Source organism: Rousettus aegyptiacus, unplaced genomic scaffold (genome assembly GCF_014176215.1).
Source record: "Rousettus aegyptiacus isolate mRouAeg1 unplaced genomic scaffold, mRouAeg1.p scaffold_m13_p_2, whole genome shotgun sequence".
NCBI classification, from domain to species: domain Eukaryota; kingdom Metazoa; phylum Chordata; class Mammalia; order Chiroptera; family Pteropodidae; genus Rousettus; species Rousettus aegyptiacus.
The window spans coordinates 167,737,116-167,762,102 of record NW_023416295.1 but is presented as its reverse complement, the minus strand read 5'-3'; the positions used below and the strand labels follow the sequence as shown (position 1 = coordinate 167,762,102).

Below are 24,987 nucleotides of genomic sequence, written 5' to 3'. Positions count from 1 at the left end.
AGTGTATGAGTTTTCTATTGCTACCATAACGACTTGCCACCAATTTAGTGGCTTAAAACAAAACAAGTTTATCATCTTAAAGGTCTGCAGCTTAGAAGTCTGACACAGGTCTCGCTGGGCTGAAATCAAGGTGTTGGCAGCGCTGTGTTCCCTCCTGGAGGCTCTAGGCAGAATCTGTTTCCTTGCCTTGTCCAGCTTCCAAGGTTGTCCGCACTCCAGGCTCATGGCCCTTCCTTCCTTTGTCAAAGTCAGCGACGACAGGTCAAGGTCAAGTCCTTCTCTCATCACATCCCTCTGACCACTCCTCTGCCTCGTTCTTCCATGGTTAATGACACTTGTGGTTACAGCGGCTCACCCAGATCACCTAAAACAATCTCTCCATCTCAGTCCTTCATTTAACTAGTCGTATTTGTGAAGTCCCTCTTGCCATGTAAGGCGACACAGTCACAGGTTAGGGTGTGGACATCTTTAGGGGGCCATTGTTGTGCCAACCATGCTGAGTGTTTTATAGACATGCCTGGAGTCCGTCTCTAAATTCACATTCATCTTTGGCTTTTTACCTCAGTCCAACTACTGGACTTGTATTTGAAATCTGTTTTTATCTCTGTGCCAGATATTTGGAGAAACAGTCTTGTGATGAAGGGAAAAGTTTGTTCTGCGGAGCTACTGAGAATAGGAGGTTGGTCCCCAGGTTGCCCTGGCTATGCAGCATTGTTTGGTTTACAGTCCAGCCACATGCAGGAGCAGCATGAGGTCTGTAGGACGGGTTCCAGTCAGAGCCCATTGTGCTGCCTTGAGGAGCCGGAAGGGCAGGAAAAGGCCAAAACGAAGATGCCAACGTCACGGACATGCTCCCACAAACCCACGGAGAATGAGCGCAGAGGGAGCCATGCAACTGAGAAGGCAGGCTCGGAATCGGATTCAGAGCTTCGTTGGAGCAAATCAGGACCCAGCTTTTCCCAGAAAAATAAATTGTAGATTTTTGTTATGGGAATGGATGTAGGAACTTTTGACAAGGAGTAAAACTCGCCTTGCGGACTGATTGTCCTGTGATATCAGACTTCATTAGTAGAAGTGGCTACCCAGAACGAGAGCGATTACTACTATTTAGTGAGGGGTTAGTATGTCCTGGGCTCTTTACAACTATTGGCTCCATGTCTCATGGTAAACCTGCAGTCTGTATTTAAAAGGCAAGGAGACTGAGGCTTAGAGAGATGTAGGAAGGCTAGCCTGGATTATATGAAGGTCTGTAGGATGGTAAGGTTAGGGCTCTTTCCAACAGTGCACTTGAGGGAAGGAATTGGAGGAGAGAGAAAAGTAGCTGAAGATCCACTGAGGCCCAGAGTCCCAGGAGCAGCGAGGCCAGCTCGTGGTACTGCCCTGGAAGTGAGCATTTACAAACAAGAGTGTGTTCTGAGGCCAGTAATACTGGTCAAGAGCCTGAGACCTACATATGGGAACTGTCCTATGGGAACTTCAGTCTGGTGTAGAGAGGACTCTGGAAGCAGCTAATTTATATTTCCAAACACCTGAGAGAAGAACAACCAAGCAGAAGTTACAAGGAAGAAGATTTCAGTCTTTTAGAAGGAAGCGCTCCCTCACCATCATAGCTCGTGGACCTGGGCGGAGCCACTGCACGGAGCATAGTGAACCGCATGTCTGCTCCGGCTGCAACAGTTCCAGCAGAGGCTGTGTGAACAAGTGTCTGTCAGGTGTGACCCAAAGGGGATTCCATCTTGAGGAGTAGCTGCACAGGTGCCTCTAAGGTTTCACTCCAGGATTCTAAGATTACGAGACTTTCCCTTCCATTACCTGCCCACTTCTTAGGGCTCTCTCCAAACCTTTTTCTTCCAGAGAGCCTTTCTAGACCACTGCAATTCGCTGTGATGTAGCCTCCTTGGAAGATATATCCTCTTTCATTTAGATCAGGGGCTAGTAAACTTTGTCTGTAAAGGGACAGATAGTAAATGTTTTAGGCTTTGTGAACCAGATGGTTTCTGTTGCAACTCCTTATCTCTGCCCTTGTAGCATGAAAGTCGTCATAGACAACATTTAAATGGGGCGGCTGCATTCCGATAGAATTGTCTCTACAAAGTCAGGTAGGGGGCTGAATTTGGGTCCTGGGCAGCTGTTTTCCCACCCCCTGATCCAGACAGTTTTTGTGAAAAATACTGTCCTGTGTAGTTATCTTTAGCAATGTATTATTGTTTGACTCTTAATTACTCTTTTATATTTCTCTGTGTTGTGTAGGCTCTATTTCTTTCACCAGATTGGAGAATACTTTAAAGAATCATATTTATCTTTAAACAGCCTCAGAAGTCTAGCATGACGACTCCAACTCCAAGGCAATGTAACTAAGATTTATGGCTTTGAGTGAAGAGTCATGGGACCATTGACACTTATATTGGCCAGAATGATCAATAATCCCATTTCTCAGGTGAAGACGCTGAAGCCTAGGCAAGAATTATGTCTTTCCCACCATCACGCAGCTAGTTAGAAATGGGTCTCCTGACGCGTTGGCAAAGGGTCTCATTCCGCACTGCTGGGGGCCATGGCAGTCTCAGCTATACCAGTCACGTGCTTTGCCAGGCAGAGAACTAGGAACTGGAGGCCCACAGGGCAGGAAAACTCAGCCTTTACTCTCGAGAAGTGTGTTAAATAGAGATGGGGGAGTCAGACACACCACACGCCTCATGCCTCTCTCCATGGCACCTTCGGCGAATTCCCCCAGGGGGTCAGCCTCGTACCATGGTACCACGCACAGGGTCCTCCTAATCATAAGTGGCTGCCATGCGGGGGCATCTCCCACATCCCTGCCATTGCATTAAGCACTTCGAATGCATTTAATTCCCTTTCCTTGGATGACCTTGAGCACTCTTACCACAAACACATTAAACTTTTAATTAAGAGAACACACCATGGCACACACATATCCTCCCTTAAGTGTGTTACTTCGTGAAATATCTTGCTGTTGACGAGCTATAGGAATTTCTGGGAAACCTCAGTCAGCAAAAATCCATTTTACCCCAACTACATGGGAAAAGTGCAGCTATTTCAAGAGTTAGGCCTTAAGGCTTCCCGGTGTTCAGACACCTGGGCACCCCACTGAGCAAGCTCTCTCTGGTCCCCTCAGGTGATGAGACTCTGAAGGGACAAGGCTCCTCAGCCCTCAGAGCCTCACACAGAGAAATCCCCATTATCCTCACAGCCCCTTCTTCTGATGAAATTTCTCGTCTTAGCGACATGATTTTAGCCAGTACCAGGCCAAATTCCCATCATAGCTAGGTAGATAAACAAAGAAATGCTTGCTGTAAGTAAACTCTTTTAAGCTATCGGTTCCATTTATATGGTCTGGAACACATGATAGGCACTTAATAGATATTTATTGATCGATCACTTATTTTTCCATAAAAACGTGCTCACGCAGTGTTTGCAACACGAGACACGCACCGTCAATCTTCTGTAAAACCTCAGCGGCTTGACAGTGAGCTCCCACCCTTCGTTGCTTATTTTCAATTATCTGTATCTGATGGTGAGTGTGCTCATGGAATGATGGGATGGAGGGCTTTCTCTTTTGCCTTCAGTCGCCATGCTGAGATTCAAGGCAAACTTTTCTCATGTCCATTCGGATGCCCGTAAACTGGCACTTGAGTGGAAGACAGAAGAAGACTCGGTATCATCCATCAAGATTCTGTGGCCGAAAGCTGTGTTCAGAATCGGGTTGAAGTCCATTGCGATGCAAGTTCTAGGGAAAATGTGACATTCATCTGGCATGACGGCATGTGCGTTTCATAAAAGCATAATCGCGTTTGAGCTGGCTGGAGTTAACCTAATCATACCAGGCAGAAACATGGGAGGTACAGAATCAGAGGTATGTTTACCTCCTCGGGGAGAACAATGGAAAAAATATAATCAGAGAGAGCTGGGCTGGGAGGGCCGGATTCCAGGCTCAGCTCTGCTGCTCTGAGTAGAGTAGCTTGGGGTAAATTATTTAATTTCTCATAGGAAAAATGAAGGGGCAGTGGGGAAGCGCACATTTGATGCTTCCTAACGTCCTGCCACAGCGACATTTAGGGATTTTCTGGAATCAGGAAACATGGTTTTGATTCCGCATCAGACGATGAGACAGCCTGTAGTGGATTGAATAGAGTCCCCCCAAAGGACATATCCACGTCCTAATCCGCAGTATCTGTGAATATTTTTGTAAAAAGAATCTTCACAGATGTACTTCATTTAAGGGTCTTGTGATGAGAGCAACCTGTATGATCCGGCGGCCTTAAATCCAATAATGAGTGTCCTTTTAGGAAAGACACACAGAGGGGAAGGCAATCTGAAGATGGAGGCAGAGGTCTTAGCGAGGGGACCACGACTCTGAGAATGCCAGGGCAGCCACCAGAAACTAGAGACGGTAAGGGACAAATTCACCCCCAGAGCCCAGATGGAGTGTGGTCCTGTCCACACCTGGACATCAGACTTCTAGCCCTGAGAACTGTGAGAAAATAAATTTTTTTTTTTTTTAAAGCCACCCAGTTTGTGGTAATTTGTTACAGCAGACACAGGAAACTAATATACACCCCCAAAGACACATAGAAAGAGGGATCTGGGCCAGGAATGGAACAAAGCAGTGATTTTTCAAAAATTCCAGCTCATTTTTCTGAATTAAAACCCCTCAGCTCTTTCTGCGGGAGCTTTTTGCCCAGTCTGCTTTGAGCAGGAGCACTGAATAACTGAGCTCCTGGAACATCCGCGCACTGGCGGCTTTGCTGCTTGTCTCCTCTGTGAGGATGCAACGCCATTATCCCATACCTGGGAGCAGTGTGGACCAATGGGATGCTAGCCAGCTGACCGGTTCTGCTCCCACAGGCCTCTGCAGCTACGTGGTGCTGTCAGAAGGGGTGGCTTCTCACCCCTGTTCGGTTGCTCATGGGCGCCATTACGGCAGCGGGAAGGTGGCTCAACACCTGAGATGGCCCACGGCTCACGACCGGGGTTGCAGCAGAGACTTCCCGGGCGGCAGGATCAGCCAAACAGAGAAGTCCCCGCCCTGTAACTCCCCGACATCCTGGGCCAAAACCTTTAAAAACCGCGCCTGTACCCCAGATGTGTGCGACTTCTCTGGCCCCTTTCCTCGAGACCAGTGAACCTCGCCTGCAGACCCTAATAAAGCCTGTTTTATACTTCGCTTTGGCTCAGTCTCACCCTCATTCTCGTCTCCTCTGGCCGATCAACCCCCAGACAGTATTTTTTTTTTTTAATGCCTACAGCACCTGGTCTTCCTAGGTGGTCTCCCATCCAAGTACTAACCAGGCCCGACCCTGCTTAGGTTCCAAGATCAGATGAGATACGTCACGTTCAGGGTGGTGTGGCCGTAGACTAGACAGTATTTTTAAGGCTGTCAAAATCAAGAGTGTGGAAGAGCTGTATGGCAGGACTGGTCCCTCATCCAGGCAGAAACTCTGGACAACGGATGCCCCTTTGGGACCGTGTAGGTGACACCGTGAGGCATCAGGGCCCTACGCTGCGGTGTTGGCAGTTAGGTCATTCTGCTCGTGGTTCAGTCATCCAAAGTCTTGTTTTTGTCTGTCCTCCGAAATCTTGTCTTTGGGCGTTTCCTTCCTCTCACAGTGGGGTGGAGTGAGACGGAGCTCTAAACTCATAGAGCAGCCAGCTCCTCGTCTCACTGACCCTTCCCAGCTCTGTGACCACGGGCACCATCCTCAATCCTACAGGGACTTTGTGTCCTTATCTGTGATCTGCAGGTGATGAAAAAGCCACGTGCAGGGCCATTGAGGGATGATCTGCGGAAATAATCTCAGCTAACATTTACTGAATGTTTATCACGTGTCTGAGACTATGGTAAGTATATGACAAGTGTTACCTCGTTTAATTTTTCTGAAACTACTGAGATAGGCTCAGTTATTATCTCCATTTAATAATACAAGAGGAAAGGGTTCAGTAACTCGCCTCAGATTATCTGACCTGTGTGGGGGCAAAGCCGGCCTCACAGGCGGAACCTAGTTACCCAAACACTTACGCCACATTGCCAGCTGCTCCGTGAGTAACTTTGTTATTCTGGTGACATTTGTTGCAGTTTTAAGATGACTTTTTCCCCTGTGAGTCTCTGTTATATCTTTTTATTTTTTCCTTTTTGTATTAGTGTAGGGCACACGTGGTAAATCATAGTCCACATGCCAAATTTGGCCCGCCACCTGTTTTTGTAAATAAAGTTTTATTGGAACACAGCCATGTCCATTCATTTACATATAGTCTGTGCTCTATGGCTGTTTTACAGTACGATATCAGAGGTGAGTAGTTGTAACAGAGACCATCTGGCCTGCAAAACTGCAAATATTTGCTCTCTGGTGCTTTACAGAAAAGCAGAAAGCTGACCCCTGGTTGTAGCGGAGAGAGCATGAGCTTTGCAGTTGAGAACTGGATTCCAGACCCGATTCTCACCATTTGCCAGGAGCCTGCACCTGCCGCTTGAGCTCTCCGGCCCTCACTTGCATCCTGTGGGAAGCAGGCAGCCTGACAGCTGTCCCTGAGGGTTGAATCAGAATGCTCAGCAGAGTGCCTGAATAGAGCTTGCTTCTGAGTCCCTCCTACTTGTCTCCCTTGCTCTCCAGACGAGTCTAACCAGGAGCGTTTCCTGGCAGCCTCCCCCACAGCCGCCCCAGCCTTCCTGGAAGGGAGGGCTGCTTCACTGCTCTCTGGTCCTGGCTGGTCTGCAGGCTGCCCCAGCCCAGACTCTGCCCTCGCCGTGCAAGACTCCTGTTTGCACCACACACGTCTGCCTCTTCTTGTAGGTATCCACTCTGTGGGAGGCTCAAGGACCCTCCTTTAACAGAGAATCGGACCCGGCCGGCCTAGTCCAGACCCTCCCCCCTCCAGCTGGGCAGAAAGCTTGTTTCCCCATAGCGAGCAGCCCGTAGGTTCTTTGAAACATACCGCCGCTTGGCCCCCGTTTTCCTTGACTCCCTGCCAAGCCTATTACACGTGTCAGAGCAGCAAGAGACTGAAGAATTACGACTTCCATTTGGCTTCTGAGGCCGCTTAGTCTAATTTGCACTGGCTTTGAAATATAGCAATTGCTGTTTTTGTTGTTTGGGTTTGAAGACTGTTTCAAGTTCTGTCTCTTTTCTCCCCTTTCCTTTTAGCTCTTTCTCTTTCCGGGATGAAGGTGGGGGAGGAGGCATCACGAGTGAAGAAAACTGCAGCTTGGCTGCCACTGTCAGAGCCCCCTCTCCCACGTGGACTCATCCGCTCCAGCACCAGATTTCATTAACTGAAGGGCTCCATTGCGAGGCGAAGCATGATAATGAGTTTGTAGCTAATCAGAACATATGGAATGTTTTTACCATTAGCTCCAATTCCTGACTTGGGAAGGGGTGCGCGTGGGGACAATTTAAGCAGGACTCCATTACCCGCGTGGGGATGCGTGATCCCTCAATCCCTTCTCTCTGGCCCTTGTCTCCCTCTCCTGTTCTCATCCTCCCCCTTGGAGCCCCTGCCGGGCCTCCTGTGGGAGAGTGCAGCCACAGGCGTGGATGAAAGTTCATGCAATCAGGGACGGCCCTTGCTGAAGACAGTTGCCGGTCACCTCCTCGTCGACAAATCCACTAAGCACTCGTCCATCCTTTTCTGCCTGATTCTTGCTCGGTGTGACACTGCTGACCACGCCCCCTGACCTCCGATGGGTGCTGGGACGTTGGTGTCACTTGCTTTTTTCCTCCCTCTCTAGACGCTGCTTCTTCCTCTGCTCATTTTTGCAGGTTCATTCGTACATGTTTAGAAACACGTTCACGGCTGCCTAAGTCAGGAAATGGTGTGAATCAAAATCAAGTAGGTACTAATAGTACTTTCCAGATCTTTGCCCAACTGCCCCGCCTCCCTCCGCATTCTCTACCTCCTTTTTCTTCTTTCTCTCTCTTGCTTTGTACAGACTGTAAATGGCAGTTGCGGGCTGGGCACTGGCGACCTACAAAGATGAGGTCTGGGGGACATCACGGTCTACGGCTGTGGCCATCACTCCACTGCCTTCGCCACACTCCATCCCCGAATCTTCCACCAAAGACACACTTGTGGGTTCCAAGGTGGCAGAGACTAAATTTTTTTTCCTAGTCTTTTGTAGTCTTTGGTTATGGAAACTCTCCAGCAAACTCTAACTTAATAGGAGTTTAGGATCTATGTCAGAAATACAGACCCAGGAAGGATTTTAAAGTTCGTAGTAAGCAATGACTTCATTTAGCAAAAGAGGTCATGGGGGTTCAGGGAGGGGAAGTAACTTACCCAATACCTATCGCATGAGAGTGGCTGGTTCATACAGTGGTACCGTTTGAACATCAGCCGGTACCATAATCCTCATCATGAAAGCATCACTTAAGGAGGTCACAGACTCTGTAGCAGGTGCTATGGCGGGCTCGCCCGCCTCCTCCCCATCTCTCCTGAGCCACTGCAGGTGGCGGCAGCGAATGGCTCCGACCGGCACTCTCCTATGAGGGCGTGCTCTTGGCTGGAATTGCCGTTTTCCCAGAAACGCCCGGGAGATTAAGTTCCCCACTCGATCGGTGACCAGTGACTGTTGTGCGACACGGAGGTCCCAGCTCTCTTGGATTTGGGCAGGACAACCTCTGTGCTGCGCTTTATGCCGTAGGCTCCCTCAGGAATCAGGCTGAGTCTACGTTTCTACGGAAGTGATGTCATAGTCCCGTTTCTTCCCTACCTGGTCCTGCTTTCTCACTCGCCCACCTCAGGCCCAGTTTCCAGGAAACCTGCTCTGTGACAAGTGCCACAACCTCTTCTGCTCGGGTGGACCTCCGTTTCTCCATCTCTTAAATGAGGTAGTTGGCCCACAACTCGACTGCTGAGATGGTGCACGCAGAAATCATGCTATCGATGCCCTCTGCCTGGCCGCGGAAGTCCACACAAAGAGGCGGTCTTCGCGCTTGTCTTCGGTCTTTTTCAGAGAGCACCACGAGACCTTGAAATATATAAAATGAAGAGGTGGGGGGAGGTATGTCTCTGGGAGAGCACGAGGCTGTCCTGACTGAGGTCACGAAAACTGCATCCCTTCTGCCAAGGGCTATGCCGCATGGACGCAGCAGTTTAATTTCCTCCCGTCCGGCACGGTTTGGATGGCATGACGCGGTTTAAGTTGCCTACGTCTGCGAATCACTCAGAATCAGAGGATAGGAAAGGCCTATATTTAAGAAGAGGAAAACGTGTCCGGATTGGATTCAAGCGTTCTTCTTTTTCACGCTTAACTCGTACCCATCCAAGAATTTAGGGAGACTCGCTGCTGGTACATTCCGCCTAGAAGTCAGTGCAAAGAAGCACATACTTACTGGGGACTCCTTTACGTGCCAGGGGCAGGGCTGCGTGTGGGAATGCACGGTCTGATGGGAAAGACGCATTCACGCAGAACAGATGGCTAAACGAATTCCAGTGTTGTTTAAACGGGAAAGGTTTATAACTGGGAGAGTCTCGTAATCCACTGGAACATGTCCACTGAGGTGTCCCTTCTCCGTTGCCAACTCCCCAGTCCGAGCTCCATCATCCCTTTCCTTTATCGGAGCAATCGCGTCCTCTCTGACCACGTCCGATCTGCCTGTTTTCCACCTAGTCCCAGTGCAGTGGGCCACATGGAGCTTTTGAAAAGGTCAGTCAGATGACGGCACTAGGGTCCGCCGAGCCCCTTCCTGCGCTCCGTGGCGCGGATCCCCCTCGTGTGCCGTCCGTCCGAGCTCCTTCCTCCTCTGCCCCTGCTTCTTGGCTCCAGCTGCCCTGGCCTTCCTGCCACACTCCTTCCGGGCTCAGGGCCCTGCTTACGTGCCCTTCCCTCCACCTGGAACTCCGACCTCACCTTTGGCTCTCGGCTTGACCATACCTCCTCCGGGAAGCCTCCCCGTCCTTCCTAAACAGGTCCGCCTCCCTTCTAGAAGCCCTCACGATGCCCAGACTCTGCCTTTGTTGCATATGTGAATGATATTTACTGACTAAAGAATATGAACTTGGTGGTTCGACTGTTTTAATCACTGCTGTATCCCCAGGGCTTCTCGTAGTGCCATGTGCATGGTAGGCTTTCGATGTATATTGATGACATGAATGAACATAAAATTTAAGGTGCGTGAACTGATCATCTTGCAGCACATTTTGTCCTCTACCAGTCTCTCGCTCCCTTTTTCCTCCCCAAATCCTTGGGCTGGTAATAATAGCGACAGCAGTCATAAATAACACTTTCTGCATTCTTTGAATTTCATAAAATACCTTCCCATTTATTGCCCACCTTGACCCTTACAACACGCTTACAGGGTAGTTAGCGTTATTCCCATTTCATAGATGGGAAAAGTATGCCCGGTGGGACGTAGGTGTTTGGCAGATGCTGGAGCCAGCTCTGCCACTTAATAGCTGGGTGAGTTAGCACAAGCCAAGAAAATTCTTAGAGCCTCAGTTTCTTCAAGGGCACAGTAAGCTTTTCCTGAGCAGCCCCATAACCTATCCTTTAATTTACTAAAAAATTCTTCTGTCTCTTGGACCAGACCTGAAGCACAGTGAAGGTAAAAATTGTGTATAATTCCCAAGGACTGTGTGTGGTCCACTTGAGTACCACAGACTGGGTAGCTTATTAACAACTGAAATTGTCACCTTTCTGGAGGTTGGAAGTTTAAGATCGAGGTGCTGGCAGATTGGGTATCTGGCGAGGGCCCACTTTTTGGTTCACAGGTGGCGTCTTCTCACAGTGCCTCCACATGGTGGAAGGCCCGAGGGAGCTCTTTGGGGTCCTTTTATAAGGGCACTGATTCCCTTCACGAGGGCTCCACCCTCCTGACCTAGACACTTCCTAATACCGTCACACTGAGGGTTAGGAGTTCCACATATACATTTGGGGACACAAACATTCAGTCCATAGCGACCCTCGAAATGTTTGCTGAATGAAAATCTGGTGAAGTAATGCATGGGGAGATCGCCTCAATCCTGCACTAACACGATGACCACTGCATCATCCGCGCAGGTCGGGAGAGGACCGTGTGCTTTAGAGTCAGGCTGCCCTGAGACCGAGACCCACTCCCCACCCCTCTGGGCTGCAGCCCGGGTTGCTCCAAGGTTTAAACCTAATTGCTGGGCACGCAGGAGGGACACAGCATGGCGAGCACAGATAAGCGACGAAGGCTGCTGGAACTCATCTTGCAAGGTCCAGCGGCACAGCGTTTCTCTCTCTGATTCCTACGGAATCTTCATACGAGTCATGAAGAATGACTCAGACTTGAGTGAGGCTGAGGCTGCCTTGAAGCCTAAGATTGCAAACGGGAGTCACTAAATCATCCCCCGATTGGTTTTTCTGATTTTTGGATGTGCATGTCTATTCGTTTTCACTTCCCACCGAGTTACCCAATTAGACTCCCACATTTCCTCACCTAAGAAGATGAGCGGTGATGGCAAAGTTGGCGACGAGCCTGTTTCTGTGACTTTTTATCTTCTTACATACCTCCCGGTAAAGACCCTCTGTGAGATATGAAGAATTAAGGAAAAGTGTGAATGTTTTTCTAGTAATTATTTATCTGTCAACATCATTCTGCATTCCTTTGCACTTGGTTAGAATGACTCTACGAGGCCATTTTTTCCTCAGGGAATCATGATATGTGTATGCGTGTGTGTGTGCATGTGTGTTCTCGTGTGTAAATGTGTCTCTGTGTGTGCATGAGTATCTATGTGTGTATGAGTATTATGTGAACATGGATATCTATGTGTATATATGTATGTATGTATTTGCATGTGTGTGTATGTATATGGCCGTGTCTGTGTGTCTCTATGAATATGTGCAGGAATGTGTGTGTGTATGTATTCCTCTTGTATGTGTGTGCAGGTTTGGGGAGGTCAAGGGTGACCTTGATGCATGACATAGGCGAGAATAAAGTAACTGTTCCAGGTTATTATTTTTTTAAGTCTAATTTCGGTTGGTTCATATGCCTGGATGACATTTGTTTACACAGTTCGGGTTGTTAATGGCTCCTGGTGAAACTGGGCTAAGAAATGAATTTACAGCCTGGAATAAGCCAAATAATTCTCAGTAACAACATCTCCCTTAACAGCCCCATTAAGGGCCCTCACATCTATGGCTTTGCTGTCGTGTGCTCAAAATGTGTCCCTGGGCCTTAAAATGCCCAAGTTTCAAAGGAAGCTTTTCATTTTACACAGATGGATCCCATCTTCCAGGCCCCTCAGAGCCCACTCAGTGCACACCATCTGAAACTCCTAAATCAGATGGGTGAGAGGTATGAACAGATCACTCACGTGCGAGGAGATAAAAACAGGCATTAAATACATGGGAAAATGTCCAACCTCACACGTTATCAGAAGAAAATAGAGAGGTTCCATCTTGTCTCTTTTGTATAATAAAAAATAGCGGTGTTCCAGATGACCAGTGTGGCTGGATAGTTATATTAATGGTATACTTATAGACGGTGCGCGGCAGTGCGAATTAGCAACACATTTTTGGAGTGCAATTTGGCAGGAATATAAGATGCTTCGTACCTGTCAGCCCAGCGTCTTTCTTTGTTGGTATGGAACATGAAGAAATAATTCCGTAAAAGAGAGAAAAATACCTGACAAGCTCAAAGCTCTTATGGGCAGTGTTTTCTGTTTTAAGTGAAATTAGAAATGACTTCCAACAGTGCGAGGAAAATTAAGTAAGTTTACTTATTTGTTGTAGAGTCACTCACTGAAATATACAGTTATTAAAAAGTGATTAGAAAGACCGTAAAAACAATAAATATGTGTGCAACATAGTGTTAAGACGGAAAAGAGGTTGAAAATTGAATCTGTGATTACAAAATAAACATATAAATGCATATGGCAAAACTAGAGGAGAGAACTCAAGATGAGAATCTTGCAAAAAAGATCATTGTATAACTGTTTTCTGTGTGTACGTATGTGTGTGTTTATAAAATAACATGTCTTCTTTAAAAAAATATTAATATTAAAAATACTGAAGAAGGTCAGGGAAAGGCAGTATTACACAGTTTTAAGTGAATAAGTTTGGAATTAAACATGTGGTGAACTCTTAACCACTTACTGGTAGAGCAAACTCGAGCAAATTATTTCACTTCTCTGAGTCTCAGTTTCTGCATCAGTAAAATGGGAATTAAAAATATAGCTTGTGTTTTTGGGTTATGGTGGGGATCAAATGAAGCAACCTATGTAAAGAACGCACTACTATACTTGACATAGCTAACTTTCAATGATTACTTATTGTTACTACATCTACCTATGGACCTATTCATTCATGTATGTATGTATGTATGATCTATCTATATATATCTATCAATCATCTATCTATCATCTATCTATCTATCTATCTATCTATCTATCTATCTATCTATCTATCTAATCTAATTTATCATTGTTTTAAAAGACATGGAGATTGACTATCTGACACCAATATTATCGCATATCATTAGCCAAAGCCAATTGTGGTAATTCAATTCTCTTGCTAGTGACTGATCCAGGCACCCTCATGTGAGCTAATCTCACCTAAGGAGACTTAAGGGGAGAAACACAAAAATAATCGATTTAATTTTTTCCTCGGGGCATTGTCAAGTTTAGATGTAACACTTGAACCTATAGCTACCCTCATCATCTGAGGACAGAGACGGTACCAAGAATGGAAAAGCAGAGGGGCAGATGGAATCTGAATCCTCATTGTCATTATTGAGGCTTTGGATCAACAACACCAATGTCCACCTTACCTAGGTTCTTCCCCCGAATGAGAAGATAATTATTTTAGCCAGTTTGAATTAAGGCATTAGTTACTTGCAAATAAAAACAACCTGATGTAATCGGGATACAATGGTTCTCTCTCCTTGGGAGACCTGAACTTTCTTGCTAATAAGATGCTTTATGTGGCACCTTGCTGCCCGGGTACCTCCCTTCCTTTGCTGTTCTCACCGAACTCCAACTTTCCCACATCCTGTCAACTAACAGCAACTCTGGGCTGTCTGAAAAGACACAGCCCAAACTTAACTTATCCAAAACTGGACTTGTGATCCCTGTGTGCTGGTGTGCGCACACACACACACATTGTTCCTTGCCTCAGGTGATATAACCACCACCTACCCAGATGTGTAGACCAGCCCGATCCTTGACAGTTCCCTTTTGTCTCTTCTCATATTCAATCTAACACCGAATCCCATTGCTTGTACTTCTTAAATATTTCTGAAACTATGCACGTCTCTTGGATTCCCCCCATCACTACCCTGGTCCAGGTCATGATCATCTCTCACCTGACCAACAATAGCCTCGTGGTGGGATTCTCCACACTGAATGCCGCTCCTCCAATCTATTCTCTAATATACATATTTATCTAGAAATCCCATTGTGCCACCTTTTCTTCTAACGCTCTTCAGTGGCTCCCATTGGCTGCTCTTGGAGGAAAGGCAAAACCGCTTCCCGTAGCCTCAGGCACCACGCGACTGGATCCCTCTTGCTCCATGTGTCCACCCACTATCGTTTCCTGGTCTGGCATTTCTCTAATTTCTTTTCTATATGTCATGTTCCTGTTATCACGGGGCTTTTACATATTCTGTTCTTCCTATAGGGAAAAAAGTCTTTCTTTGGCTTCATGCCAAGCTAACTTGTATTAATTTTTCAAACTTTGACTTAACTGTCATTTCCTTACGGAAGAGTTCCAAGACCAGGTCGGATCTCCCTGGCAAACACACTCCTGTACCTTCCAAATGGGCACTTGAGGGCCACTGCAATTTTATATTATTTACCTGACTGGTTGAGAGAGGTCAGTTTCTTCTCCAGTAGATTGCGAGTTTTTCTTGTCCACAGTTTTCTTCCCAGAGGGAGGATACGATAAATATTTGTCGAGCGATTGATGAATGAATAGACAGGCATTGCCCTCATCCGGCCCCTTCGCGTTATGTGAGCTACAGTCATAACCTCATAAAACGATTTTGTCTCTGCAGTTGTTGATGTGGTTGTTACAATTAGCTCTGAATCATAAAATCTGATTGTTGTAACAACGTCTTTTGCACAAAACCATCCGACGGTTCTCCGTTGCACGGAGAACAAAGCATGTTTTACTTCCAGCCTACTTTTTCGACTTTGTCTCCTAATTCCACCCTTTCCGTCGCCCGCTGCTTTTGTTCTCCAGCACACAATCACACCTGCTTGCTGCTCCTGACACTTCTGCTCTCCCTAGTCTTGTTTGTGCAGCTCCCACCACCAGTACCCCAGATTCGACGGTTACCTCCTATCAAAATCTAATCCGCCCTTTTAAAGTCACAGTAAATGTATTCTGCCTAAATTCTCTTACTTCTCTGTAATTCCTGAGTAGTATTAATTCACCGTTTCTCAGTGTTTTCGTTGTCTACAAGATGACAAGCACAGAATAGCCAAACTGTAATATGCCTTACTTCACCGCTACACTCAACCGGGATCTTGCATGGGCAACAGAAGGGAAGAGGCTACGTTGTCATGTTTTTCCTCAATAATAATAATAAAAAAAAAATCCATTTTTAACTTTAGTCTTGTGGTAGGCTATATTATTGTTCGCGGCTATTCCCAGGCATTCCCGGGAACCCTCCCCCCCGCCTGCCCAACTTTGGGAACCTGAGTCAGTATAGGGCCCCGGAGTTTGGGGGTTTGGGGTAGTGGAGAAGAGAGGAAGGAGAAGAGGCACTCAGGGGAGGGGACGGACGCACTCGCATGCACATGTGTGTTACACATGGGGGCTCTGGGCTTCTCTCGTCCAGCCCTCGGAGTCATAAGCCTGGCCATCTCTCTCTCTGGGCAGGTGGGAGAGGGGATGGTCGTACGCGGAGGTCCAGATCTGTTCGCACCCACTGACTCCACTGCCGGCTGCATTCCTTCGCCACAGTGCTCCCTGGGTCCCTCCCCGAATTCAATTTTCCATACATCCCTTTTTAGGCATAAAAGGAAAAGTTCTTCTTGCCTTTAACCCAGAATTTCTTTTAAAAAACATGTGTACCTAAGTAAAAATATATGCATCAACGTAAAGAAAAAAAATAATGAGTAAACGGCTGGTCATACTGCTAGTAAAGATGCCTGAGGTCTGAGAAGCAGGGCAATGCACTCACTACACAGCTGCCCACAGGTAATCCTGAATGTCAGCCCTCAATCTGACCTCCCCCAGGCCACCTGGCCAGGAAGCCTTTGATAGGAACATAAAGCAGCTCCCTGCCGATTTGTTGTTCACTCCTTTTTAATGGTTTTTTGAGTTGTTGACTTTTCTCCTTTAAAAATAAGTGGAAAAACGTCCTGAACTGATAGATAAGACTTGATTTCCTCCTGGGAATTTACTAGACAAACAGCTACTGGTCGCGGTCTTTGAAAGATAGAACAAAGGCAGCGTTTGAAAACAGGAGAGAGATACTGCTGACGATGAACCTGGGGAAAAAAAGCGAGCCGGCAAAGCGACTCTCTCACTTCCTCAGGCCTTCTCCTTCACATGGCAGAAAAACTTGTAGCAAATCATGCCGCTGCCTTTTCAAATTAGACTTTTAGATTTCGGTTAGGAACAACAACAACAACAAAAATTCCCGCAGCTTGCCGCTGCAGAGCGCAATATGCTGCACAAACCCGATCGCCTGAAGTAGAGAGAGGAGTGCCCCCTGCTTCTCTCTGGGGGACTGTGTGCAGAGCCAGCATGGGGCCAGCGAGGGGGCCCAGCGAGGGTCTGCAGCAAATTGCCCTGTGCGGACAACCCTGTCGCCACCTGGATGTCTGGGTAATGAGAGCTGTGCCAGGGTCTTTAATTGATGTCTGGACCTGAAACAAAAAGTGTCAACCATCAATCTGGCAATTACTCCTCCGCCCCGCCGAGCTAGCCCTTCAATTAGCCTGCCGCTGCGCGCTGCCGATCAGATGTTAGCTCTCTGGCCACTCTGTGCGGTGTATCAGGTAAATTCCCTGTGACCCAATTCCAGTGTTTCTCAGGTGAAACTAGAATGCTGCTCGCCTGTAGGGAGGGATGTGTCTATTTCGTATCAGGAACAATTATGAAGGCCGCCGGTTTCCGTCCCGGCTCTGCTATTGAATGTCCGAAGCTTTCGATTTGCCGTGCGACTGGTTTCATACCCACTTTGTCTAGCCGCAGGCTACGAGGAGGCGCTGTGGAAAGCAATCGGACGTTTTAAAAGACGTGAACCGATGCTAGGCTGAGGCCCCCGGTGAGAGAGCTGAAGCCTCTGGTGTATTTCTCACTCCTCTCCCTATACTCTCGCCAAAGGAAAGAAGAGATGGCACAGATGAGTCAAGTTTAAGGTCAAAGTTTTGGAAGAAAGAATAGAAAAAAAGATCATGCGAAATACAGGATTAGAGCTTCGATGCCGGAAAGAGGAAGCTCCTTTTGCTCTCTCTCTCTCCCCTCCTTCCCACCTTCCTCCCTCCCTCTCTTTTCTCATGAAGCAAGTTCAGTATAATGGACCAGAGATGACTCCTTTGAACACTTCTTCACCCCGAGAAGTCCAGGATGACCAAGACAGCTGATTTAGATGGTCGTCAGCCAATGTGGTGCTGGCAAAGGTTTAAGCAGGGCTTTCCAGAAAACAACACACAATGAAACAACCCAAAATGCCCTGATTTTGTGTCTGCCGATTTCTGTGGTGTAAATACTCGCTCCACAGCCAGTTTCAAGCTACCCATGAGAAGTCGCCAAACATGATGCTGGGAAGAGAGGGCTCCCTCGCGTCCATAGGAGCTGGCTCGAGTACACCTCCGGGCCAGCACCCTTACTGACCCTCCTTTGCTTGGCTTGCTGTTCCTGAGGCCTACTTCTCCCGACTACTGGCAGGGAAAGGCAGAGGGCAGAAATGTGTGTGTGTGTGTGTGTGTGTGTCCGTGTCCCCACAGGGAAGGGAGAAAGGAGACAGCTTACTCTATACTGGTCCTTGAGCCTTGGGCCTGCAGCCTCGGGGCTTCCTGCCGGCTGCTGGCTCAGCTCACTAGGATGCATTAGCATTCCACATGAGGCTTTGCAATCAAAGCCCCAATGGCCATTTGCCTGGCCTTGTCTGCAGTACAGGTAGGTGATTGTGGGCGGACAGGGTGTGAGCTCAGGATACTAGGTCCCATCCCTGCAAGGCCACTCGCGTAGGTGGGTTATTGGTAGGCACAGTGATGAAATGCAATCAGCAGGGCAACAACTGCAGACAAGTTTACGCTTCTCTGCTCTTGTTCAGTTTTGCTTAGAGTATGAACCTCGGCTGCCCGAAGGGACATGGGGAGTGTACTGGGTAAGAGCACAAGATGATACTGGGGCTGCTACTATTTCTTCTGGGAACAAAGTAACAACGTGACCAGTACACGTGGATTACGATGTCCTCCAAAGTGCTGTGACTCAAGAGCAGCTTGTCACCATCAGGACCGCTCTGACCCTCACTTATCTGGGGGCTGCTGGGCGGGCACTAAGCCAATCTCTTCATTCAGACACTGAGGCTAAAATTTATAGCTGGGACTGGCTGCTTCCAGAAAGTCCTGAGTGGCAAATACACGGACCTCGAGCACCTTGTGCTAAACGAGGTAAGTCGGACAGAGAAAGACAGGTACCGTATGCTCTCTCTCATATGTGGACTCTGAAAAAGTTAAACTTGTGAAACACAGAGAGTAAAATGGTAGTTACCGGGGGATGGGGAGAGGGGATAAGGGTGTTTAAGGGTACGCACTAGTAATGAGTGGTCAATAGGCCATAAAGATCTAATGCACGAAGTAATGAATATGGACAGGAATATTATACTATAATCATGTCATGTGATAAAATTCACTACATCGGCAATCATGTTACAATATGTAAATGTGTCAAAGGGAGACACTGTACACGGTAAACTTACACAACGTTGCACATCAAATTCATTCAATTTTTTTTTTTAAAAAAAGAAATGTCTGAATTACCCTCACATATGGGTGTGTTGCTGTTTCTTTCACGAACTAGGAATCTGGGACTTCGTTTAGGTGTACCTGGATTAAGAATCATACGCAGAATTTATACGTATTCTCATATATATAAGAATATGTATAAATACGCGCTAACATATACATACATATCTTCCTCCATGAAGAATCACATACATGATTTATATATGTGAATCATATTTGCTATATGATAAGCCTGGAATATTCTTATCTTTGGTGTATCTAAATAAGTATATATATTTGGCCAGAACACACGTCAGTTTGGATTTGGGGCCTTGGCTCAGGTTCCCTCTATCCTCCATGACTAGATTTTTGTCTTGGTGGCTTCGACCTCCCACTCTCCCACCTCGCCATCCCTGAGCTATTCAATTCCAATGACCTTGCCCTTTGCAAAGCTCTAACCACCCATGCGTATGATCACATCCTGGAATTTTTTATGTTTATTTACTGAGGTATACTTTAATACAGGGAATTTACCTTTTCTGGAGTACAGTGCCATGCACTTTACCAACAACATATGGCACAATCAAGATATGGAACAGTTTCATTACTGCCAAATACTTCTTCAGGTCTCTTTGTAGTGAATGCTTCGCCCTCCCGGCCCCTGGCAACCACCGCTGTTTCCTGCTCCTATGACTTTGCCTTTTCTGAGGATGCCATAGAGATCGAATCATATAGGGAAAACTCACCCCCATTGTTGCATCCATTTTATTGCTGAGTGGCGTTTATTTTATTGACTTACCAGTTGAGAGACATTTGTGTTACTTCCAGTTTTGGGAAATTATTAGCAAAGAACTATAAACATTTACATACAGGAATTTGTGTGAACTTAAGTTTTCATTTCTCTTGACTGGATTTTGAAATGATTATTATGGTAACAGGACACATGACATTGAGATCTATCCTCTTAAATGTTGAAGCGCAAAATATGACATTGTTAACGACAGGTGCAAAGTTGTAAGCAGAGCCCTAGAACTCACGTATCGTGTGTAACTGAAAGTATACCTGTTAAACAGCTACTTTCTATTCCCCTGGTCCCTTGCAACCACCATTCTGCTGTGTTGCTTTGAGTTTGACTATTTTAGATACTCAGATAAGTGGAATCATGCAGCCTTTTTCCTTCTGTGTTCGGCTCATTTCAATAAGCATAATGTCCTCCAGTTCATCCATGATTTTACATATGGCAGGATTTTCTTCTTTTTAAAGGTGGACTAGGGGTGGCTCCATAGTGTAGTGGTTAGCACATCTGTTTTACATGCAGAAGGTCCTGGGTTCGCGCCCAGGTGGAGCCAAGGACCATACCCCGGGTGCGCCAGGCCCCGGGTGCATGCTGTGAGCACGTGGGAGGAGACGCCTCGCCTTTGGAGATCCAGTTCTTAAGGGGAAATGGCAACATTCATAGGTCAGGGGTGGAAGTGGGGGGGAGGATTAAAGAGGGGGAAAAATATATATATATATATAAATAAAGGCGGGCTAATACACTACATTTGTTTTATCCATTCGTCCGTGGATGGACACTTAGGTTGTTACCGTGTCTTAGCTATTGTGAATAACGCGGCGATGAACGTGGGACTGCAGATAGATACCTCTTTGAGATCCCGATTTCAATTCTTTTAGATATAGACTCAGGAGCTGTGCGGCTGGGCCGTGTGGCTATGCCTCAAGGGGTCTCGATCTCTCCATACTTGGCCTTCTACCCGCCATCTTCTTTGACCTTCAGGATGCATAAGTTCAAGTTTGTCCCACCTCCAGATACACCCTCTGAGCAAACGGCCTCTCGTTATTGTCCCACCTCAGTCCGTTCCTGCTTGAAAGAGGTTTCTCCCCGCAACATTCCACCGAGACTGCTCCTTCCAGGTACTCGGGACTTCCACATGGCTGCATCCGAGGATTCCTCCCACTCCTCGTTGCCACTCGAACTCCTGGAAACGCCTCCCTTTTAAAATCTCTCTTCTCTCGGCTTTCATGACCCCCGCCGCCTCTGATTTTTTCCAGTATCTTCAGCTGTTCATTTTTAAGCTCCTCTTCACCCACCTGTGCATACAGCGCACGTGTGTGCCAGCGCGTGTGCTCTTAAATCTCTCTTCTTCTTTAATATCCTCTCTCCCTGCCTTATGGAGGACATGCACGTATAGAACCACTGATGCTGTTCTGGTTTGAGATCCTAGCTGGGGATCCTAGATGGCATTGGGGAGTGGGAATTCTCTGACATGCTCCGCACAGTTAGATTTGAGAACTTTCTCAGCCAGTCTAGCTCAGGCACCCTCATGCCTTTCTGATGGACCGATGGCTCAGTTTCCTGCTTCATGGTGGTTGCTATGGGGTCAGAGACGCTCTCAGCAAAGGCTACCTTCATTGGTTGAGAAATTCAATATGATTCAGAACCGATTTCATATAATTAATTACTGTGATCCTGTGTCATTATGATAGCTGATAGCTCATACTTTAGTCAAATTAATCTAAAAAATTTAAACTATAAAATATTCACTTATACAACCTATACAAGAGTATAGGTTGTGTGTGTGTGTGTGTGTGTGTGAGAGAGATGCATGCTATTGGGTCAGCTCTGACTCTTGGTGACCCTAAGAATGAGTGATATCCACAATGTCCTGTCTTTGGTTGCCTCGTTCAGCTCCCGTAGACTCATGTATAGACTAGGGCTGTCCAATAGAAAGTTCTACAATGATAGAAATGTTCTATTGTCTGCTCTTCCCCACATGACAGTCACTAGCCTTCCAGGACAGCAATCACTAGCCATATGTGGGCATTGAACATATGTAATGGGGTAGTACCTCTGAAGAAGTGACTTTTTAATTTTCTCAAATTTTAATTAATTCAAATCTAACATGAATTAGCCACATGTGGTTAGTGACTACTGTATTGGAAGGGATGATGTTTAAAAGTCCGTTACGTTCACTATCCAGATTTATCAAAATTTTTTCATGCATTTCGGACTTATAAAATAGAAACGAAACAGTACAGATGCATTTAATTTTCCCTGTGAATACTGTCTGCATCCCTCCATCTCATCTCTGTCCCTTCCTCGCCAGTTAAAATCACTCTTCTGAGCATAGTTTAGTATTTCCATGCACATTTTAATACTTGTACTATACATCTATCCATAAGCAAGATGCTGGTGTGTTTTGCACATTTTATAACTGTTTACATGATATTTTTCACATTTTTCTACAACTTCAACTTCTTTTTTTCTATATGCTTTTGAGAGTCATCCATTGCGATATAGGTAGAGTTTGTTCACTCCTTTTTCCTCCTGTATTACATTTATATATATGAACATATTAGGATTTATTTACCTGTTCTTCTGCAGATTTAGGCTGATTCCCATTTTTCCATTGGCAAGTACTGTTGTCGCTGACAGTCTTGTACATGCCCCCAGGTGTGTGAGAGATCCTCTCACCTGGGACGGAACGTTTACAGTGTATCTTCAACGAGAAGCTGCCATAGGTACTAGAGGCTGCCATGTTGCTCCCCCAAATCATTGTCTCAATATGCACCCGTTTGGGACATGCATGGCTTAGACTATTACTCTGCTTCTGGGAGTTTCCAGAAAACGAAACAAAACATATTAACTGGACACTTCCTATATCTGCCTTGGGGTATGCACAGGTGTCCTGCCCCTAGACTGCTTCCTGTCCCAGACACAAACTTCATCTAGCTCACGTTTGTATGAGAAATGAAAGGGAACCTATTGGTCTTCCTCAGGGTCTTCGTACTTCTGTTCTATTAAGTCATGTTCTCTCATTCGTCGCTAAAATCCCCTCCCTTCCTCCCACTCTTTTACCCTCCCACCCTCTGTCCTTTTCTTCTTTCCTTTCTCCCTGATTCTCTCTCCCTTTCTATTCACTAATGCAGCAAGCACTCGCAGAGGTGTGTGGAAATAGAGATAAAAGCCGCAGCCGTTTTATCAAGGAGCTCCTAGTCCAGTGCACACACGGACACGTCCAAGGCTGCAGGCGATGAAAGATGGAAGCGTGGAGTCCGGGGCAGCTTGAGTATCGGGAAAGGCTTTCTTTTAAAATGCCACATGTGAGCTGAATAAAACAGGGTTTGGGCAAAGAAACAGGCAGCGGTCTGGAGGTAAAATAGAAAATGGGGCATCCTCCAGGAACGCAGAGTATTCAATACCACCAGAACACATTTAGAGTCTGAAGAGATGAAGCAGGGGAGGCAAGGGCAAAGGCCCTTGTACGTCATGCTTACGGGCTTATCTTTCATCTTGAGGGCACTCGTGTGCCATGAGTAGTGGGCATCTGTCGATTTTGTCTGCCAAGCATTCATTTCCTTCCTCTTCTGATATCACCTGCCTTACAGCCATCCTGTGGCTGAGGGCTCCTCCCAATTCCAAAAGGTTCTGGGGAGCTAGCCAATCACAGTCTTCTACCCGCATGACCCAGGCCTGACCAATCATAGTTCCCCAATCCCTTTATTCAAGGAGTGAGTATGTGATCTACATGGACCAATCAGGGCCCTTCTCTGAAGTGATAAATACATATAAGGAGAAAGAATGTTTACTTCAGTAGAAGGGGGATAAAAGTTTTACTTTTAGATTTCTCATGAGTTTGGAGAAATATTCTGTCCTGGAGGTTTGGATTTGGGGCTGTTTACTTGATGATGTCCTTTCTTTCACCCCCTACAGTCAATTCAAGAGTAAGTCCTTGAAGCTCTGTCTCCAAAATTTATCCCGAATCCATTCGTATTTCTCCATTTTCACAGCTGCACCTCTAGTGCAAACCACTGTCTTCTCTCCTCTGGAACCATGACACTAACCACTTGAAGTATCCACGTGTACCTTCTTTTTTGCTCCGTGCAATACATTCTCCATGCAGCAAAGTGATCTTTTAACAATACACATGTGATCAAATGACTCCCCTCTTCAATTCCCTAACAGTTTCCCATCAAACTTAAAATGAAGTTTAACTTCCCACATGTTCTGGCTTCTGCCTCTCCTAACCTCATCTTATAGCCCATTTGGTATTCATTCATTCATTCATCCATTCATTCATTCCCTCGACTAATGTTTGTGCAATGCCTACTACTTGTTAAGGCAATAGGGATACAACAATAAACAAGGCAGACTAGGTCTCAGAGCTTACACTTTATGGGGTAGGGAAAGAAAATAATCAATAACATGTAAACAAGACACTTTCAGACAGTGATCGGTATTCATTAAGATAATAAAATAGAATGATAACAAAAGGGAGTGACTGGTATTGGATTAAGAGGGCAACACTTAGATTGGATGGCTTTCCTTCTCTCTTTTAATATAAGATGTGTTTCTACCTAAGGACCTTTGTGCATGAGGCTCCATCCACTTGGAGCCCTTTGCTCTCAGATTTCTCCATGGCTGCTCATTCTCGCCATTAGCAACTCGGCTCAAAAGTCATCTTCATGAGGCTTCCCAGACCTCCGCCTCACCCCCCCCCCCCCCCGCCCACCTAAATCTAGCTATAACTGTAGTTTCCCTCTGTTTAACGAAATGCCCAAATAGGGACCTGAGTATCCCTGAGCCTGGGGATGAGGTAGGTATTTCCAGAAAGGGGAGGAAAGCTAATCGGAACATCTACTCCCCAACCCCTTTTCCAAGCTCCTGACCGTTTTGAACTGTGAGGGGCTGCCTTCACAGAGGTGCTCTAGAATGCTCATATTTCATATAAAGTCACCAAAGTGGAAAGACTAATCATAGAGATTAAAATAAACCAAGACATAACTAGAGATGTAGGCAATTTCTCCAGAGACCCAAATCAAGCTAAATGACACAGAGAGATCACTCTTTCTCTGGATCTCAGTTTTTCATCTATAAAATGAGACTATTAGACTAGAAGGTGCTAGGAGACCTACTGTTTTTCTGAGTTCTAATTATCTTGAGCTGGGGTGAGAGGCACTAGGTTACTTCATATAGTTTTGGAGTGCTCAGTGCAGGCATAGGCGAGGGGTGACTGGTAGCTGGAAGACTTTATGTTCACATCCAATAATTCTGGGGGCCTCACTGGACTCAGCAAGCAAGCCTGGAGAGCAGGAAAGCCAAGGGAG

The 24,987-nt window shown here is 46.4% G+C and overlaps 1 pseudogene; it reads right to left on the bottom strand.

The window, feature by feature from the left end:
- Window positions 1–5,255: 5,255 nt before the first annotated feature.
- On the bottom strand, window positions 5,256–5,374 carry LOC118614374 (annotated as a pseudogene).
- Between the last annotated feature and the right edge of the window lie 19,613 nt (window positions 5,375–24,987).